General features: G+C 43.9%; 1 long non-coding RNA gene across 1 annotated transcript; it reads left to right on the top strand.

Moving 5' to 3' along the window:
- The first annotated feature begins 13,230 nt into the window (after positions 1-13,230).
- Positions 13,231-16,930, top strand: LOC134486286 (uncharacterized). Its single transcript, XR_015684349.1, has 3 exons — positions 13,231-13,336; positions 13,907-14,325; positions 15,462-16,930. It is a non-coding gene; the product is annotated as an uncharacterized LOC134486286 (long non-coding RNA).
- Positions 16,931-17,626: the final 696 nt, after the last annotated feature.

Raw genomic sequence — 17,626 nt, 5'->3', positions numbered from 1 at the left:
TCCATGACTTTGATACAATTGAGGATTATAGACCAGTTATTTGGGGACATATCCTCCAATTGGTATATGACATTTCTGGGTCATCCACCACTAGCAGGATTACCACCGAGTAAAGCTGGGTTCCGTCAGGAAGGCATGATGTCAACTTGCTCTGTTTCCAGTCATGTCCTGCTTCTCACGTAGACAGGGTGGCATCTACCAGCCATTATTCCTCTGCTACTTGGCAGTTACAAAGTAGCTTGTAAGAAATACTTTAAAATCATGGACATGTTCTCACCCTGTTACTCAGTCCCTTTTCTGTATGAATAGGGATTCAGGTTTCCTCTTTTTATTCAATGGGTTGTAAGTAGTTACACTTACAATACAACAGTATCCCGAGTTTGGCCAGTGCAGCCAACCAGTGTGTCATTTTATAAACACTGTCTTGCTTTCTGGTCTGCCTGGGTCATTTCCTGCTCCAGCTAGAGTCATCTATCTCTCACAACCTCTTTCCAGTAGAGTTTGGGTTTTAGATGTTAAGATCTGGGCATGTAGAGTTTACTCCCAACTTGTCACTGTTCCCAGTCCTTGACACTGAACAGTGCAGAGGGATCACGTGCACGTAATTTACACCTGCCTTACGAACACACGTTGGAAAATGCAGCTTTCTACCTGCGTACCTCTAATTTCAAATCAACACCACAGGATTCACCTTTCATATTTATATTTCTGACAGCCAGAAACCTGGTGTCCCTGATTAACTTGTCCATGTGATGAGTCCTCCTGTTTAGCCAATCTCCCATCTCTGTTACTTCCCAAGTTACAAGTTTCAGTCTGGATCCCACTGTGGGACCAGGCTGACAAGGAAGGGACCCTGTATACCCAGAGTGGGCAGCTATGAGAGGCTCTACCATACAGCGTCACATGAGTGCCCTCTGGTGTAAGTTGGTCCCCTGAAATCTCCTAATCTGTCATGTGAAACCTGGTATAGGTGGGGACAGCCAATGAGGAGGAAAGGTGACTAGGAAACTGAGAGGAAGTAGAAAGCAAGAATAAGCAAGGAGAAAGAGAATGGAACAAAAGCGATGCAATGGTGGAAGAGGCTTACTAGGCTGGAAAATGTAAGAAAACTGCAGGAGAGAAAGAAGATACACTGAGCGGTTGATTCCCTCATCTCCTAGAGCTGTGACCTAGAGAACAAAAACTTAGCTACCAGCTTTGGTGGCTAAGTTCCATTAAAGGAGCAGTCCTGTTTCTAAGATACCAACAGGGAGTTGCCATTTCAGACATCATAATGTGAAATCCCACACTCATCTTCAGAAAGACCCAGGCCTCCCAGGAGTTCCCCAGTCTCTCCCATCAAGAACCAGCTTCGTGGCACTTGGAGACATTGCTCACCGATTGAACCACTTTATTAAACTTTTTTTTTTAATATTGCAGTTGGTGGTAGTTTGAATATGCTTGGCCCAGGGAGTGGCACTATTTATAGGTGTGGCCTTGTTGGAGGAAGTGTGTCACTGTGGGTGTGGACTTTAAGACCCTTGTCCTAGCTGCCTGGAAGCCAGTCTTCTAGCAGCCTTCAGATGAAGATGTAGAATTCAGCTCCTCCTGCACCATGCCTGCCTGGATGTTGCCATGTTCCCACCTTGATGATAATGGACTGAACCTCCGAACCTGTAAGCCAGCCCCAATTAAGTGTTGTCCTTGTAAGAGTTGTCTTGGTCATGGTGTCTGTTCACAGCAGTAACACCCTTACAAAGACGAGGTTTTTAGATTTTAATTGTACCTCATTAAACTGAGAGAGGGGAAGAGTGAAAACCAATCTTGAGAATTATTTTGGTTTTGCCTCTATTGTACGGGTATGCAATATGCATGTGTGTCTCTATAGGTGTGAATGTGGATAGCGGAGAGCTGCTGGTCAGCATCCATGAGGAATGTCACTTGCCCCCATTGGAATACATCTGATCAGGTTGTCATCCCACTTGGCTGTCTGTACAACTCTGGTCACTTGTATCCTCATCCTACCTTCTGCTCCAGCTCCTCCAAGTGGAGTCCGACTTCTCAGCTCGCTGACTACCTTGCTGTTTATGTCACTGCTCCTGAGAATGTCACACCCTTACCTTCAGCTGCTTCTGTTAAGCGTATCGCATATCCACACCTTATTTTTGTTGCTGCATAGTATTCCACTGGGTACCACTTTCTTGTGGATAGGTGCGCAGGTCTCTCCGGTTTGAAGCTGTTGTAAACGCACTCTGATGAACATGCTTCACACATCACAGGCGTGTCTCTGCACACGTTTCTATCGCATGCATGACTTAAGTGTGTAAGTGCTAGATCATGGGGCATGCCTAGCTTCTGTTTTACAAGACTGTGTAAAATGTCTTTGGAATAGTACTCACTTTAAGGTTAGACACAGCATTTCTCTTTCTTGCAAGAAATGCCTCTTTGGCATACAGAGAACAGAGAGCCCAGTGATTGGTAAAGATGAGCAGTTACCATAAAGAAGCAAATCTAGGAGAGGGCTAACCTTTATGTGAGGGGTGAGAGACGGTACAGTTGAGTATAAATCAGTTTCTATGTATAGACATATTTTCTCCCTCCATGAGCACTAAGAAGGGTCCTCTCCATTCCTAAAAGGGAGGGGCTGGGTTTGGCTAAGTATGGATGAACTTCCCAGTTAAGAGGCTCTCATGTACCTCAGCTAATGTCTCAGTGGCTTTCACAGACCTCCACAACAGCTGAAGAACTGACCAAGGTACAGCATTGTCCCCTTGCCCTGTCCCCTGGCTTAGGGAAACTCTCCTTCTAGTCTGACTACTGTGGCTCTGCCCGTCTCAGGCTTCTCAGGCTTCTCAGGCTTCAAGTCCAAATGAGAGCCTCCATATTCTAATGTTGCCACTGCAGGGATATGGTGGTGTAGTGTTCTCCTCCCTGGCTCTTTACTCGTGGTTCACCAGCAGAAACAACAGAGGAGGAGGGAGCCTGGAGAGAGTGTACCTGTACTAGTGAAGTGGACAGGTGTCCATCTGCCTTCCTCCCTTTCAGTACTGGGAAACTGGAGCTGTGTCTTACTCCTGGTGTCTTTCCCTTCCCATTCCCACCAATGTTCTGCCACCTATCCACACTGCAAGTGTGCATCTCCTGAGGGGGAACAAGGGCCCCTGCTCTTAGGATTCCTTATGTCCTGTCATCTGCCAAGGAATGATCAGAACAAGCACACTCCAGTGGCCCTGAGAGCTGCGCCCCTGCAGTTCTGTGGTGTGCCACTTTCTCATAAATTGCAGGCTTTCCAATGAAGATTAAAAATCACTCAATGCCTGTACCAGTAATTATACTTTCTGAGATTTAGGTTATCAGAGACTAGCAAGAAATGGGGATCTAAATTAATATTAACTACTCCTTTTGATATAAAATATGCCATGTTCTTCTTTAAGTTCTGGTCATCCAGCACCACCAGCCAAAGGAGCTGGAACGACATAAAAACAACCATGAGGGATTTGTATTACATTGTAGCTTAGCGATTCCCCACCCACCCAGGTAGAACTGAGAAGCTACACCTTGAAGAACACACATACGTACACACACACACACACACACACACACACACACATACACACACACATATACACCATATACACACCACATACACATACCATACACACACACACCATATACCACACACACACACATACCACACACACTACACACATAGACACATACCACACACCACATATACATACCACACACCCCACACATGCTACACACACACATACTCATACCACGCACCACACACACATATGCACACCACACACTATACACATACCACACATACTACACACACATAAACATACACACACCACACCACACACACACAAACATACACACACACAGCATACCACACACACACATAAACACACAATACACACCACACATACTACACACACACATACTCATACCATACACCACGCATACATATGCACCACACACACACACACACACACAGCACACTACACACACACATAAACACACAATACACACCACACATACTACACACACACATACTCATACCATACACCACGCATACATATGCACCACACACACACACACACACACACACACACACACAGAGACCACCACACACATACACACACCAAACAAACAAGCAAACAAAGCCACAGAGACCATGGCATCAGAATCTATTTCTCTTCAGGCTCTTCATTACGGAGGCTGGATTTATGACTTCCAGGTTATTGCTTATCAACCTCAGCCTATGGTCAGGGTATTGCTCAGAGTCATGGAGCACATGTTTGGCTAATAGCAGGGAATTCTCTGGAAGCTATGCACCAAACAGAAGATTTAAAAATTGCTTAACCCATAGGAGGCACGTTTTTCCCTGTCACAGACCTTTCTCTGATTCTCCCCAGAGCTGGTGCTACCTATCCCTGTCGTGTTCACACTGTAGAGCCCACAGAGCCAACCACCCCACTCAGAACATTCTGTCTCCTCCTTTCTATGTCTCTACTCTATAATGCTCCCTACGTTCAGCCATGTCGGCCATGACACTTGATCTTCAATGGTAGCTTAACCGAGACCCACTCTCTGAGCATTCCTTTGAGTAAGTGTTAACACTCTCTGCTGTGAGCAGCACCACAAAAGAGTAAGGTGGCTGGACAGCAACACCCAAGTCTCTGCGAACAATACCTGCTCCACGTGCTCCATGACTTCTGACGCCATGACTTTCCCACCATGATGGTAGTTGACCCTTAACCAGTGAGCCCGATAAGCTCCTACTTCAGTTGTTTTGGTCAGGAATCTTGTCTCTGCATCAAGAAAGGGAATTAACGCTACAAGAAAGGGAACCTTGTATGCTACATGCACTATGGACTTCTGCAAAGTACTTTTTTCTCTGCATCCTAGAAGGCTGACCTTCACAGCGTCATCAGACAACTTCACTTGCCTCTGGTCTTTCATTTGGACGTATCCAACAGGAGGTACCAAAAGGCTTCAAGGTGGGCTAGAGGAAAGAGAATAATCCATTAAGACACGGTTGTTCAGGCTCCCTCCCTGGGAGACACAGATTAGAGGTGTCCCTGTCAGGGACTAAACTGTACCCCACCCCATTCCTATGCTGAATTTAATAACCATAACCTTAGAATGGGGCTGCAATGGGACATAGAACCTAATCACCAGAGCCTGAGAATGCAGTTGCAAGTAGAAATGGAATCCCTAGTGTCTCAGAACGGAGCTGAATCTAAAAGCATACTTAACCCCCGCTATTTCGGGATGTTATGACATCTGGAGATGGGCAGATGATTGAACACCCCAAGGTAGCTATTCCCTTACCATACTGGGAAATGTGGACACAGAGATAAAGCACACTGGGAGACCACACCAAGGCACGGGGGAACACCATAAGGAAAGAGCCTCAGAAGAAACCAATCTGTGGGAGCCTTAATCTTGGGCTCCCAGTCTTCAGAACTTCAGGAAAGTAAGTCTCTGTTGCTTAAGCTATCCACACTCTGGCAGTCTGAGGAGCTAAGACAACTCCTGTAACCATCTAGTGGCCATGGTTTCCTCAAGCACTGTGGGCTCTTCTCTTTTCCCCTTCAGGCTTGAGGAGGGCAGCAGGCTCCCTGATGCTTCCTGTCAATGTTGGTTTCTCTGAACTGGGCCCAGCCTTGGCAGCTGCCTTCATTGGAGTGACTTCACTTACCATGGCTTTACAGCACATCTGGTGTCACTTGCAGGGACATGGACATTCATTTTGTTCCTGTGACAAGCTGCCTAAGCTGTCCCTAAATGTGAGTTCCCTGTCAAAAGAAAGCAGCAGACCAGCCCACCAGGGGAACACCACATCTCCATATTACTGGGCAAAACCCTTCAAACTTTCTGACTATGCCATCTTTTTAGAATGTACAATCAGGCACTTAGTTCTGCAAAAATAGGGGGCTCGTAGTTGGCTCTGCCCCAGTAATGATGACATTGTACCTGCTGTGAAAAATGAAACAGAGAAAACTGTTTGAAGAAGGCTATTTGACTTGTCTGTTTGAGAGCTGGGTGTTGAACTCACAGACTTGGGCATGCTAGGCTAGCAACTCCACCACTATTCTACAGTCTCATCTCCGAAAGGGAAGGGTATAGGATTGTTTTTCTTCACCACTGTGCACATTTGTCTCTGAAACAATGGTACCTCTATTAGATAGCTCTTTGGCTACTGTGTGATGGTTCCTGTTAATGGTCTATTCATCGGACTCTAGACTTTCCTGGGAGATCAGCCTCCAGGCACACCTGCAAGAGATTATCTAGATTAAACTTAGCCTCTGAGAATGTCTGAGGGATTATCTTGATTATGTTCATTGATGTGGGAAGACCCACCTTAATTGTAGGTGGGATCATTTCCTAAGCCAGGGATCCTAGACTGTAAGTGGAGAAAGGGAAACACGTAGTAAACACACACTCAACGTTTTGCTTCTTGACTGCAGACTCAAGCTCCAGCCACTGTGGCTTCCCCACCATGAAAGACTGCACCCTGGACTTCTCAGCTAAAATACTCCTTCTCTACTGAGTTGCTTTTATCACAGCAACAGGAAATGGACCCAGATGGGGACCAAACACCTGACAGAAGTAGTTTGAAAGAGTAAGGTTTATTTAGGCTCCGTGGTGGTTTGAATATGCTTGGCCCAGGGTGTGGCACTATTTGGAGGTATGACTTTGTTGTAGGTATGGCTTTGTTGGAGGTTGACTGTCACTGTCAGCATGAGCTTTAAGACCCCCGTCCTAGCTGCCTGGAAGCCAGTCTTCTCCTGTTTGCCTTTGGAAGTCTCCTGCACCATGCCTTCCTGGATGTTGCCGTGCTCCCACCTTGAGGATAATGGACTGAACCTCTGAACCTGTAAGCCTGCCCCAGTTAAATGTTGTCCTTTGTAAGAGTTGCCTCGGTCTTGATGTCTGTTCACAGCAGTAAACCCTGAAGGCAGGCTCCCTGATTCAGCACTTTTGGCTCACAGTCTGTTAGTGCCTACTGACCCTAGGTAAAGCTGAAGAATCTCATGTTACACAAGAAGCAGAAAGAAGCAATAACAAATAAGAAGGAGCCAGGGCAAGGTGGAGCCCAGAGACATCCCTGGGGAACTTTCTGAAACCAGCCTGCATTTTCCAGGGTCTGCCATCTCCTAATAGTTTATTCACGTTTGAATTCACTGATAGATTGATCCACTGGGGCAGGCAAGGCTCTCTGCCTACTGCTTGCATCAGCAACCAAGCCTTTAAGACTCGAGCCATTTTTAGAAAATATTTCATGAGTAAATAAGAACACCCATATTAAAAAGGCTTGCCTCCCACCAGGGAAGCAAGGAGACTGACTGCAGATCTTTACTGCCTCCCCCTCAACTCCACATCCAATCCTCCAGCCTTGTTCCTAGCTTTGCCACCTCTTCCAACATCCTGCCTCTGTCTGCAGTGTTTCCCTTCCAACTTCTCTCTTCAGTGCACTGCTTCACCCCAGCCTCCAACCCCAGAAGACCAGGAGCAAATAAGCTAACTACAGATCTTTGCCATTCTCTCTAGTCCTTGAAGTCCAATCCGCTGGTCTCATCCCCAGCTCTATAGAAGGCCTGCTGTGAACCTCTCTTACTCTCTGCCCACATTCCCAGGGGACAAAGCAGACCCTGGAGGTACACTCTGCTTTCCTCCGTCCCGTAGTTCCCCACCCCAGACTCCCTAATTCCTTATCTACTCCCAATACCCAGAAACACATTTTACCTGGAACCCTCAAGGCCAATCCTACCAGGGTCCAGAAGAATTTCCTACCAGGCAACACACAGCTGCCACACTTTTCTTTTTCTTTTTTTTTTTTTTTTGGTTCTTTTTTTCGGCGCTGGGGACCGAACCCAGGGCCTTGCGCTTCCTAGGCAAGCGCCCTACCACTGAGCTAAATCCCCAACCCCCACACTTTTCTAAGAACCAGAGAGTATAACGGAAACCAAGGAATAAAACATACACTCAATAAAGCCAAGACCAGATATCAGCACCTAGAACTACCACCGTCCCAATTTCAGATGCCCGAACAGCCTTGTAAAAACACTATCAATAACAACCAATATAATATGTCTCCTCTTGAGCCCACGAACCTTATCACAGCAGGTCCTAAATATTCCAACATAGCCATAGCCATAGCCATAGCCATAGTGCATGCACGTGCACACACACACACACACACACACACACACACACACACACACACGCAGAGAGAGAGAGAGAGAGAGAGAGAGAGAGAGAGAGAGAGAGACCTTAAAATAATCCTTTATGAATATGATCTAGGTCTTTACAGAAGAAATTAATAAATCCCTTAGTCTATGAAAATACAAAGAGTGGAAGGGAGTGAATAAAACAATTCAAAGCATAAAAGTGGAAATAGAATCAACAAAGAAAACCCAAACTGAGGGAAATCTGGGAATGAAAAATGTAGGAGTGTAAACAAACCTCAGAGGCAAGCCTCACCAACAGAATACAAGAGTTGGAAGAAAGACGCTCAGGCACTGAGTACACAGCAGAAGAAATGGACACCTCAGTCAAAGAAAATTTTGTTAAACCTTAAAAAGCACTGGCACTCAACATGCAGAAAATCTGATATACTATGAAAAGACCAAATCTAATAATATTAGCAATAGAGGAAGGAGAAGAAACCCAGGTCAAAGTCACAGAAAAATATTTTCAACAAAATCTTACAAGAAAAAATTTCTAGCCCAAAGAAGGAGATGCCTATCAAGGTACAAGAAGCATACAGAACACCAATTAGACTGGACAGGAGAGCAAGTCCACACAGCATATAATAATCAAAACACTGAATTTACAACACAAAGAAAGACCATTTTTTAGGCTCTCTATTGCTGGGGAGAGACACTGTGACATCTGTCCAGGCCCTTCTAGCTTTTGGAGACTCTATTAAAGTCAGATGTTATTCTAATAGGTCTGCCTTTATATGTTACTTGTTCTTTCCCTCTACAGCTTTTAATACACAACCTTCTAAACATATGAGATACAATAAAGACAGTTCTACTAGGCAAGTTCACAGCTCGAAGAGCTACATTTTAAAGAATGGAGCCATAGCATAATAGTAACTTAACAGCACAGTTAAAAACTCTACAACAAAAAGAAAAGGTCACACCCAAAAGGAGTAAATAAACTCAGGGCTTAAGTCAGTTAAATAGAAACAAACAAACAAACAAGCAAGAACATACATGGAATGAAACAAAGAGCTGGTTCTTTGAGAAAATCAATAAATTGGCAAACCCTTATCCAAATTAACTAAGAGACAGAGAGGAAAATATCCAAATTAAAAAGATTAAATGAAAAGGGCACAGATCAACAGATACCAAGGAAATCCAGAGAATCATAAGGGCATAATTTTTAAGTATGTTCTCTGACAAATTGGAAAATATAAAAGAAACAGATAAGTAATTTAAACAGACCTAGGGAAATAGAAGCAGGTATCAAAAGTCTCCAACAAAAAAAAGAATAAAAACAAAAAACCAACGGGGCCAGATAGTTTTAGCACAGAATTTGACCAGACTTTCAAAGAGGAGTTAACACTAATATTCCTCAAATTACCCCACAAAATGCAAACAGAAAGAACACTGCCCAATTTGTTATATGATATTTGTTACCCTGATATTCAAACCACATAAAGACCCATCAAAGAAGAAAATTACAAAGAAATTTTTTCTTATAAACATAGATGTAAAAATACTCAATAAAATATTTGCAAACTGAATCCAAAAGCATATCAAAAACACTATCCAGTATGGTCAAGTAAGCTTCATCCCAGAGATGTAGGGATGTTTTAACATAAATGAGTCAATAAATGTAATCCACAATATAAGCAAACTGAGATCCTCTCACTAGATGCAGAACAGGCCTTGGACATGAATCCAACACCCCTTCACAATAAAAATCCTGGAGAGATTAGGGACACAGCAGACATACCTAAACATGAAAAAGTCCATATATAGCAAGCCTGCAGCCAGCATCAACTTAAATGAAGAGAAACTCAAAGCAATTCCACTAAAGTCAGGAACAAGACAAGGTTTTCCACTCTTTCTATACCTATTCTATAGTATTTGAAGTCTTAGCAGGACAGCTAAGGAAGATTAAAGGGATTCAAATTGGAAAGGAAGAAGTCAAAGTATTGTTATTTGCAAATGACATTATAGTATACATAACTGATCCTAAAAGTTAAAATGTCCTACAGCTGATGAACACTTTCAGCAAAGTAGCTGGATACAAAATTATCTCACAAAAATCAGTAGCCCTCCTATAAACGAATGATAAATGGATTGAAAACAAAATCAGAGAAACAATACCTTTTACAATAGCCTCAAATAATATAAAATGCCTTGGGGCAACTCTAACCAAGCAAGTGAAAGACCTGTTTGATAGAAGTTTCTAGACATTGAACAAAGATATTAAAAAAAAAAAAAAAACCGGAAAGATCTCTCATGCTCATGGATCAGTAGGATTAATATAGTAAACATGGCCAGCCTACCAAAGGCAATCTACAGATTCAATTCAATTGCTATCAAATTCCCAACATAACTCTTCATGGATCTTAAAATGGCAATTTTCAGCTTTATGTGAACACAAAAGTTCAAAGATAGATAAACAATCCCGAGAAATGGAAGAAGTGTGGGAAGAAGTGCTCTACCTGACTCCAAATCACACTCCAGAGCAGTACTAATAAAATCCAGTATTTCATGGAATTGTACAATACCAAAAACATTAATCAATGGAATTGAATAAATACCCAGATATAAATCCACACACCTATGGACACCTGATTATTATTATTTTTTATAAAGAAGCAAGAAACTTGAAAATAGCATTTTCAACAAATTGTGTTGATTAAATTGGATGTCTACACGTAGAAAAATCTAAATAAATCCATACGTATCAGCCTACACAAAACTCAACTCCAAATAGATCGAAGACCTGAACATAAAACCAGCTATACCAAACCAGATAAAAAGCACGTAGGGGATAGCCTTGAACTTCTTGGTATAGGAAAAGGCTTTGGGAATAGAATATCATTAGTACTAAGATTAACACTTAATAAATGGGACCTCATGAAGCTGAGAAGTGTCTGCAAAGCAAAGGACACCTTCATTCAGACAAAGAAGCAGCCTACAGAATGGGGAAATATTTTACCAACTACATATCTAAGGGGTAATATCTAAGCTCTATAAAGAACCCAAAATGCTAGATGTCAAGGAGCAGGAGAGATGGCTCAGTAGTTAAGAGCACTGACGCACTTCCAGAGGTCCTGAGTTCAATTCCCAGCAACCACATGGTGGCTCACAGCCATCTGTACTGGGATATGATGCCCTTTTCTGGTGTATCTGAAGACAGTGATGCTGTCCTCACAAACAGAAATAAATAAATAAATCTTAAACAACAACAACAAAAATACTTGGATGTCAAAGAGCCAAATAACGCAATTAAAAGTAGGATACAGATCTAAACATAAAATTCTCAAAAGAGGACGTTCGAACGGCTAAGAAATGCTTTTAAAATGTTTAATGTTGTTAGCCATTGGGGAAATGCAAATTAAAACTATTTTGAGATTTCATCTTACATCCTTCAGGATATGGAGTAAGGAGAACACTCATCCATTGCTGGTGGGAATCTAAACTTGTACAGTCAGTAAACAAATCAGTGTGGCCGTTCCTCAAAAATATGGGAAGTGATGTACTTCAGGATCCAGCTATACCACTCACATACCCAAAGGATGCTTCATCCTCCCACAGAGACATTTGCTCAAACACGGCCATTGCTGTTCCACTCATGATAGCCGGATCACTAGAAACAACCTAGATGCCCCACAGTAGACTATAGATAAAGAAACTATAGTTCATTTACATAACGAGGCTTTGCTCAACTGTCAAAAAATACTGAATCATGAAACTCTTGGGTAAATGGATGGAACTAGATATAAAATCATCCTGAGTGAGGGAACTCAGACCCAGAGAGACAAATATGGTATGTGTTTGTTTATATGTGGATATCAGCTTTTAAGTTAATATCCAAGCTACAATCCATCAAATCACAAAGGTTAGATATAGAGTCGGCCACCAGGGAGTACAGCTAGATCTCATTAGGGAAAGGGAAACAGTAGTTAGCTATGGATGGATGAAGGGGCTGGAACAGAAATAGGAAGTGGGGAGGGGGAGGAGAGAGAGGGATAAAGGAGGAGTATGAGGAGAAACAATAAAGGCCATTGGAGGGGCAGTATGGAAATCTAATATGGTAGAAGTCTCCTAACATATGTGTGTGTGTGTGTGTGTGTGTGTGTGTGTGTGTGTGTGTGTGTGTTTATATGAAGGAGATCTAAGTGAAGTCACCCAATAGTGTGGAGACAGAGCCTCAACTGGCCATATCTTATCATCAAAGGAAGCTTCCAGCACCAGAACTGGTTTACATCTAACTGAGTTGTTTGCTGAAAAGGTTCCATGGTAACCCCCAAGGACCCAGGCTGCTGCCAAGACTGTAACTTGCCTTCCACAAAACGATGGCAAGTTCTCACTGCTGAAGACAACACCCACACAACTCATTGAACAAGGAGAGGTCGAGCTGGTGCCTGCACAGAGCCTTGGCCCCCTATGTCCCAGAGTCTATGGAACAGGTAGGTGCTCTGCATGCCCCCAAAAGAAAAATGCAGACACTAAAGGAGAAATTCAAACACCAAGTCAAACACAAACCCTTAGGTCCAGCTGCTAGATAGGCTAGGGCAAGGGTGGCACAAAACCTGTCTGTATAAGTCAACCAACCAGGGTCTGACTGGATTTAAGACACACTCCATGAGATGGAACCCACAGTCAACACCGATTGGCTGACCAAGAACCTGGGACTAGATAGCTCAGAGACCTGGGGTAAAACCAAGCTCTACCAGTCTAAAAGACACACCAAAGACCAAAACACATAGCAATGTGAAGACATCTAAAAGCATTCTTCCATACTCATAGAACAGCGTCTTGTTCCCTCACCATCCGAGATGCTCCCTCCTCCAGTTGATGGGATAGAGACCCACAGCCAGACATTGTGTTAAGAGAAAAACATTTGGCCCTTGTGATGGCTTGCATATGCTTGACAGGGAGTGGCACTAATAGAAGGTGTGGCCTTGGTGGAGGAAGTGTGTCACTGGGGTGGGCTTGGAGAGCCTCCTCCTAGCTGCCTGAGGATGCTCAGTCTGCTCCTGGCTTCCTTCGGATGAAGATGTAGAACTCTCAGCTCCCCCTGCACCATGCCTGCCTGGATGCTGCCCTGCTCCCGCCTTGATGATACCAGACTATACCTTTGAACCTCTGTAAGCCAGCCCCAGTTAAATGCTGTCCTTTATGAAACTTGCATTGGTTATTGTGTCTGTTTACAGCAATAAGACCCTAACTAAGACAGCCCTAAATGAGATTCCTCTATCAAATCCTTCCCCTAGGGGTGCAGGAAACCCAATGGAAGCGGGTGGGGTAGGGGGTGGGGGTCAGCAGAAAGAGTGCAAGATTCAGAGGGAATGAAAGGCACAGAGACAACAGGCCCTCTAAATCAGCATGAGCAAAGCTCACTGGAGCTCACCAGGACTGAAGCAGCATGCACAGGGCCTGCCCAGGTCTGTACCAGGTCTTCTGTGTCTGTACTGCAGTCTTCCAGTTTGCTGTTTTTATGGGATCCCTGAGTGTGCACACAAGTGGGTCTCTGATTCTTGCACCTCCTCTAGGACTCCTTTCCTTCTGTTTGCCTTGTTCGACTCCAATATGTTCGTTAGTTTCCTTTTTTATTTTATTCTTCTCTCTTAGAAGCCTGTTTGTTTCCTTTGTTGTTGTTGTTGTTGCTGCTGCTGCTGCTGCTGCTGCTGCTGTTATTTTTGTTGTTTCCAACACAGGGTTTTACTGTGTAACCCTGGCTGCCCTGGAACTCACTTTGTAGACCAGGCTGACCTCCGGAGTGCTGGGATTAAAGGTATGCACAGGGGATGCCCAGTGCCTGTTTGTTTTCTAAGGAGAGAAGGGGATTGGCTCTGGATGAGGAGTGAGGTGAGGAGGAACTGGGAGGAAAAATGTCCTAAGTGTCAAAGGTCGGAGGCCTTCCAGGGGACCTCCACTCACCGTTCTATCATTACTTATCTGGGCGGGTAAGATGCCACATCCGCTTGACTTTTCTCCCTGATTTGTATTGTGGGTTTGACCCCTGGGCAGCAGGTTTTCTTTAGACTATAACAGCATTTGATTGACATGGAGGCAGATGGAAATCTGTTGGGGACTTTCAGCAGAGCCCATGAACCCATCTCTGCGCAACTGGCAGGTGAGACTGGGAAAAAGTGAAGGGCGACTCAGGGCAGACGGTGCCCCCCTGTGTTTTCTCAGTAGCACAGCTTCTAGCTAGAAAAGGCACAGAACTCAGGTATAAAAGCAAACAGGACTTAACCCATAAGGTGACTTAGATCACAAAAGGCTAAGCCACTCTCATCAGGTGACACATATGAAATTCAGCCCATATCGATATACAGTAGGCAGTAGAGGCAAGAGTGGGGAAAATACAGATCAATATTTTTCTATGTTCCATCTGTAAATTGTTCTGTTTCATTATCACAAAATATTGACTTAGTGACCCACACACACGTCTTATAGATACGTGTTGTAAATACCTGCTTAAAATTTTTGGCTGATTCTAATGGGCTATTAAAGTTTAGAAACCACAGGGTTTGTAGGAAAGGAAGGAAGGAGGGAAGGAAGGAAGGAGGGAGGGAAGAAAATGTCTATAGACATCCAAGTTTTAGGTCTTCACAAGTTACTCTGTGTTCAGTCTGACTTCAAAGAGAACGAAACCCGGAATGTGAGGGCGAGGAACCTTGCCAGAGTCAGGACTGTGTACGTTTGGTTGATTGCCACCTCTCAGAACATTTCAGAAATATTTGGAATGTAGTGGAAGACTGAAGGGACCACCCACTAGTACAAAAAAAAATAAATAAATAAAAAAGCCTTACAAAAACAAAAGAGGCCAAAATGACTGCCAGCCCTTGCCCATCTCTGCAAGCTGGCCACAGCAGGCTGGGTGTGACAGTGACCCTGTCCAACTCAGCTGGCATCTCAAAGACATTCCTGAGTGTCACCTGGGGCGGGAACCGTGGAAATGAATGTTATCACAGCCGCAGTGCTTGGAGTTGACAGGAAACTCCAGCTGACAAGAGCCATGCAGACTAGACCAGGGAAAGGCCTGGAGCTGGGACCCCTCCGCCTGCCCTTTCTCTGATGCCCACAGCAAAACAAGAGCTCGGCCTCAGGCAGAGCTGTGGGCTGTGTACTTATTTATTGCCTGGACTTCCAAGCAAATGGCTATGAAAATACATTCATAGAGCAGGGATCTGAAAGTGGAAGCTGCTTCCAAGCTGCTGCAGGAGTTTTTTGTTTTTTGTTTTTGTTTTTGTTTTTGTTTTTCAGGATTTCCCACGAGGTTGTAAATCAAGGGACCTGTGGAGATGTAGCGTCTCCACAAAGGTATCCTGAGTCCTCCGTGCACTCCCCTCAAAGGCAGCACAAGTCTAAACCCATCTTTGCCGTGCTGAAGTTGTACCAAAGAAGTCTGGTGTCCTCGTACAAGCCTCCAGATGACAGAACCCTTGAATAAAGAAAGAAGCCACCTCTCTGCGATTAGCAGGAAGAAACTGATGATATCAGCAAGACACTGCCTGCTGCCCACATTCTGAACCGTATCTTTGTAAATGAAATGCCCATCCATTGTTTGCTGCTTGTTTGCTTCTTTGACTGTCCATCAGGGCCTTGAATACATCCAGCTTTTCGACCTCCCGTTCGGCTCACACGGGACCATCGAAGCACTAAGTCTCTGGGTGAACACACACACAAGTGCGCGCCCTCTGTCCCACAGCCACACTCTGAGGGGAGTGTGAGTGGACCTTGCCTTTTGCAGGACTGTGGACTCCGAAGTGGGGCTTCCCCTTTTCATACCAGCAAAATAGGAAGCAGCTAAATTTTCTCCCAAGATGATCTTTAAAGAGCAGAGGGAACATCCAACATCTCCCAGGAGGTGTTTATCCTCCGTGCCGTGCTTCAGCTTGGGGCATAGTCTGTCTGTCTCCTCACCCTTAAGGACAACACACATAGACTTTTAAAGGTGAAGTCTTGATTTATTGTGACTTGAATTGCACACTTGACAATTCTAGCAGGTTCCTGGGACTTGAGGCATGTTTGTCATGTTTTGATGGCCCGGGCCATTTCCATCTTGGCTGAAGAGCTGAGAGTGGAATTTTAACTATGAATTTCCTTGTGTTTAATAAGCTAAGGTCAAAAGGTCATAGTCTGTTTGCCGATATGCATGAACAGCTTCCAACTGGACTTACTCATGTGCATCTGAGTTCAGCTAAAACACCCCGACTCTTAGGCGCTATTAAATAATGTGCCTGAAAACAAAACAAGGCAAACCAACCTTTCTGAGGTGCGTATAGAACATAGAAGAATGAAAAGGCATGAATAAAATAACCAAAACTGTTTACTCTTTTGGGTAAAGTGTTTGGTTTTCCAGGAAACGATGCCACTTGGTCATTTTCATCTCTAGAGCGTCTTGTCTCTGCCATCCTTACTTCTGTCCGCCCCGCACCGCTCTCAGCCTGTCTTGAAAGGCTCACTGGAAAGAAATGGCCCCAGGCTGTCACTTAAGCGGCTGCTGTGGTTCAGTAGAACACAACAAGCCTGGGTTCAAAAGAAGTAAGGCCCCCCCGTCCCTCTCTGACTTTGGCAATGTGGTACCAGGCCATCTATAAACCATTGGCTTTGCCATCATGTAGTATTAAGAATTCAAAAAGGATGGATGTACAAATTGTCCTTCTAATTTAAAGCAGGTTCTAGTTCTTAAGGTTCTTTTGTGTCCTCAGTAGAGAGCAGATATTGAATGTGGGAGGAGACTTCTCAAAAGAACTTTGTTTCCTCGGTTTAAAAAAAGTGTGTGTGAGTGTGTGTTTTATTACTTATACCTGGTAATAAAAAATGGAGATAGTAAAGACAAACTTATCCAACAATAATTGGGGGACCATATAAAGCAACTCCTTAGGAGAGCAATCCTGATGGATATTGATAACAATGAGCCATTATTGTATCTCCTTTGATCTAAGAGCTCCACATATAAAAGTTTGCTATAGGAAATTTAAAAAATAGCAATGGAGTAGAAAACGAGTATAGCGAACTTTTAGAAAATGAGTGTTTAGGGCTGGAGAGATGGCTCAGCGGTTAAGAGCACTGACTGCTCTTCCACGGGTTCTGAGTTCAAATTCCAGCAGCCACGTGGTGACTCACAACCATCTGTAATGGGATCTGATGCCCTCTTCTGGTGTGTCTGAAGACAGCAACAGTGCACTCATGAACAAAATTAAATAACTCTTGAAAAAAGAGAGAGAATGAGAATGTTTAAGCTCTCTACTACATATTCCTAGCAGAATGATACCTTAGCTAAATATGTTTTTTTTAAGATTTATTTTTTTTTCTTTTTTTCGGAGCTGGGGACCGAACCCAGGGCCTTGCGCTTCCTAGGTAAGCGCTCTACCACTGAGCTAAATCCCCAGCCCCAAGATTTATTTATTTATTTATTATGTGTG

Source organism: Rattus norvegicus, chromosome 3 (assembly GCF_021556685.1).
Source record: "Rattus norvegicus strain SHRSP/BbbUtx chromosome 3, alternate assembly SHRSP_T2T, whole genome shotgun sequence".
Lineage (NCBI taxonomy): Eukaryota > Metazoa > Chordata > Mammalia > Rodentia > Muridae > Rattus > Rattus norvegicus.
The sequence above is the reverse complement of the archived record's forward strand: the minus strand, read 5'-3'. Positions and strand labels throughout refer to the sequence as shown.